The sequence below is a fragment of the Kryptolebias marmoratus genome, linkage group LG15, assembly GCF_001649575.2.
Source record: "Kryptolebias marmoratus isolate JLee-2015 linkage group LG15, ASM164957v2, whole genome shotgun sequence".
Lineage (NCBI taxonomy): Eukaryota > Metazoa > Chordata > Actinopteri > Cyprinodontiformes > Rivulidae > Kryptolebias > Kryptolebias marmoratus.
The window spans coordinates 24,916,159-24,920,187 of NC_051444.1; the positions used below are offsets into that span (position 1 = coordinate 24,916,159).

The following is a 4,029-nucleotide window of genomic DNA, read 5'->3' on the forward strand; positions in this document are numbered from 1 at the left end:
AAGGAAGCACATTTATTACAATGTTGGAGCCTAAATACAAAACTAATCTCTCTCTCTCTCTCTCTCTCTCTCTATGTGTGTATGTGTATATATATATATAATTAGGTTAAAATGAAATGGTCCATCAAAGTTAAACAAATATCTATTTTTTAAACATCTATTTATCCTCAACATTATTACTGATTGATTTAACATCTGCAAGATAATATAGCAGGATTTTTCCCTTTAGAGTTTTCTGTCTTAGGTGTTCATTTTACTGCTTCTTCTTAATGCAATACACAGTTTGTATCAATCTAATCGATGTCTATAGAGCTTTGTTATTATCTTTTTCTTTTTCTGACTCCTCGATAACTCCTTTTTAAAGCAGGCCTACGTGAGCCTCGTATACGTGCAGACCCAGATCTAATAATGATTTCAGTTCACAGATAAATCCCTTAGAGGCTGCTGTTTGTTTGTTCTGATTGATCGGATCTAATGGCCTCGATGATCTTTTCTCGGTTTCATCTTGTTTTTGCAGTACACCAACCTGTGAATTAATGTTTTTTTTTTTGTTGTTGTTGTGAAACTAAGCTGTAGCTGATTCATTTGTGCCTTAAAATAACTCAGTTAAGTAGCTTCCAGCAACAATGTAGTGTTGGTGTGACAGTTTAGCTAAAGCTCAGGTTCCTGAGCAGCCTGTAAGATAATGTTCGGATTAAACTCTCTGGTTCAGGCCCCTCGCATTCCCCTCATCTAGTGCTGATGCAGGTTTTGCTGTCAAAGCCCCTGCAGGTGATGAAAAACGCACGCTTAAGGTGAGCAACATGACAAGCTCAGTAACATAATTGCTTCTTGGAATGCACTTTTTGCACACTTCTCATTTTGTCTTGAAAAAATAATTGAAAATGGTTGAAAGTGTGAAAGTTTTCTCCATTCCGGTTGAAGGTTAGCTTAGCTAGAAGACTAGAACGTAGGAAACAGCTGCACTGGTTCTGCTCAAAGACCAAATGTGTCTCCCAACACATCCAACACTTCATCTCACTGAGCTGCGACTGTTGGGGGACGAGTTAAAGACATAAAAATTGCGAAAAAATTGACAAATTTTTGCCTAGAGTTACCCTGAACTGCACGGCTGTGCAAACAAAAACTGCTTTAGCATTCTAGGAGTACAAAAACTAAACTGAGAAGGATTCGAGACGAGTTCCAGACACCCATGATGACTCTGGGATCAATTTAATTTGTCCCCCAGCATTTTCAAACATGTTCAAAGTTATTCAGAGGCCCTGTGACTGTAAATCGAGAACCTTTTTGAATGTCTTGAGACATTTGGAAACTCCATTGCAAATGCCATTTGAAATTTGTCAATAGCACCGCAAGCAAGGCTGTGGGAAGCCCGGGTGAGGAGGGTGCTGCAGCACCCTTTGATAGATGATAGATGTCAAAGAGACATGTGTGTCCAAAAGTTGTTTTTTTTTTTTAAATCAACAAAAGCAGATTTCATCAGTGCTCCACGTGTTTAAATTCCACTATTTTGATATTTTTGAGTTAGAAACAAGCACTGCTTTTTTACAACCGCCCAAAACTAACAAAAATTTTATTTATTTATTTATGCTCACAGCACCCCCCAAACTGAAACACGCTCCCACAGCTATGCAAAAATGGCAGCCTGGTGAAATACAGGCTTAATGCTCACCGCTATGAGATGTAATTTTATTTGTGCACGAGTGACGCGTCCGACTCCAAGCATTTACTGAACTCTTAGGACAATAAAATGAAAATAGACTTATCATAACCACCCAAGTGTCCTCAACAGTTCTTGTGAAATTTGTTCATTTTGCTTGGTTTGCTCAGCCTTTATGATCCAAGTATTTCTGGACTAAGACTTATTATTTACATTATCTTTATTTCTACAGGAAGTTTGTTTCAAGTGGCAGCAACAACTTGATCTAATAAATCCCTGTCTCTCGTCGCTTTCATGTTTCGTTTTCCGTTAACTCTCGCCTCTCTTGTGTTACCTCCCTTTATATAGTCACATATTTGCAGGTTTATCAGTCACTAAAGTGAACTGTACCGACGGTCCCGCTGAAATGCTGGGAATCACAAGCAACAGACATGATTTGTGTTTCCAGCGTCTCAATAAAAACATCTTCCCTAAAAACATTTATTTTAAAACTATTACTCGGTTACAAGGTTTTTGACACTAAGGAAACATTTGGAACATTAAGGTAAGCATTTGTTTTCTGAGGGATGCTATTTAGGTGGTACTTACAGACACACATTTTTCGGAAAGAGCGGCATTGTGAACTTCGGATGTTCAACACTAAGATCAAGAAGTCTAATTTCAAGCTTTCGATTGCCGTAACTGCTAACACAGCATGTAAAAAGTGATTTAAAAAGGGAAATATAGGAAAATAAAACACTGTCTTCATAAAAATATGAGCGATCACTCACTACTACTGGCAAGTCAGCGAACTTTACTAATTGTTTCGTTTGCAGGCAACATTTCAGGTCTAAGAAACACAAGTAGGTCCAACGCTTCTCTAATGCAGCCGCACGGACAACATCCGCAACCTCAGGTCCAACTGCATGTGCACAAAAATAAAACATTAAATGTTTTTTTTTTTTATGGAAATGTGAAACCAAAGGAAACAGAACCAAAGAAATTTTATAAAAACACGACAGTGAAGAAAAGTTTGAGCAGCATTCATAACAATATAAGAAACATGATTGTATCAGCGAGGACAAACCAAACACAGATTAATATGCTTGATGGTCATAACAGTCAAAGAAAGTAAAAAGTCTATCTGCAACACACCTTCGGACACACAAGTAGAAACGTCTGATATTTACATATTCCCCCTCCCCTATTCGATGTGGATCTATATCACAACAGAAGTGTTTTTTTTGTTTGCTTTTTTTTCCACAACATACAATAAATTTAGGGTTTCACCTTTGGTTATGTAATTATCAAGGCTAGATTTAAAAAAATAGAGAACACACACATCCATGTTACTTTTGCATACAGTTAAATTCAGAGTGAAAACAACAAAGCAGCAGGTCAGCTCTAAATTTGCATCTGAGGGAAAAAAAAAAAAGAATTATATAAGAAAAGTAAAACCTAAAGTAGTTTTTGAGAATTCTCGTGCGGTGAGAGCACCCCGAGTTTCGTATCTGCTGCGTCGCCGCGATAGAAAAGTGAGTGTGGCGGACACTTGCGATGGATGTTTATGTTTCTGACATCTTTGCTTTAGCGAAAGTGGATTTTTAATGTAAAAACGCATCTCTTCCGGTGGGTTTTGGTGTGCCGTCCGCTCCGCTCCCTCCGAGTGAGGAGTGTCATGAATGTCGATCGCCAGCGTTTGAGCGAGCGACTCGCGAGAAACCAACCGAAATAAAAAGAGATAAAGTCGCTGTGCTGGCTGCGGGGTAGCAGAGAGCAAACTCGCCGTTTAGTAACCGATGACATCTACGAAGCCGACCCAGCTAAAACATAGTGTTGACATTACAACCAAACATTATCTCTATCATATTAAAATATTCACATCTGTTCCTTACAAGACACTTTTTTTTTCCACACGAAAAAAAAAACATCTTTTATAAGTCTCTTAGTATTGTCACTTCATACATTTATATATGTGTTGTAATTAAGGCAATAGTTTTGGGTCACGACTTACTCTTGTTTTTTTTCTCCCACAACTCCAGTCTGAGCCCATCCACAGTTTGTTTACCGACACAGTACAGCAGCGAGCAGCTCCGCTCCTCCGAAACGTGTCCAAAGTCCCGCTCGGGGTTGTTGCTTTTTCAGGGTTCCGTTAGTGCTTTAGGTTGACCGGTCACAATGTTTTGCTTGTTTTCTGCATTTTTCCAGAGCAGTGAGGGGGGACGAGGGGTGGTGGTGGTGGAGGGTACTCCTTCTCCTGGCAGCGCTGCAACAAAGAAAGACATGGGAAATGGGTTGGAAGGTTGTCATCATCCTTGAGGAAACACCACCATCGATTAGACCCAAAGGAACCATGCGAGTGCGCCCCCCACCCCCCACCCCCCACCACC

At 39.6% G+C, this 4,029-nt stretch overlaps 1 long non-coding RNA gene across 1 annotated transcript in view; it reads right to left on the reverse strand.

Annotated features, from left to right (window-relative positions):
* Positions 1–514: 514 nt before the first annotated feature.
* Positions 515–4,029, reverse strand: part of LOC119617740 — a 64,998-nt gene continuing 61,483 nt past the window's right edge. The window contains exon 2 of the long non-coding RNA XR_005234132.1: positions 515–3,905. This is a non-coding gene — a long non-coding RNA (uncharacterized LOC119617740). The remainder of the gene's footprint in view (positions 3,906–4,029) is intronic.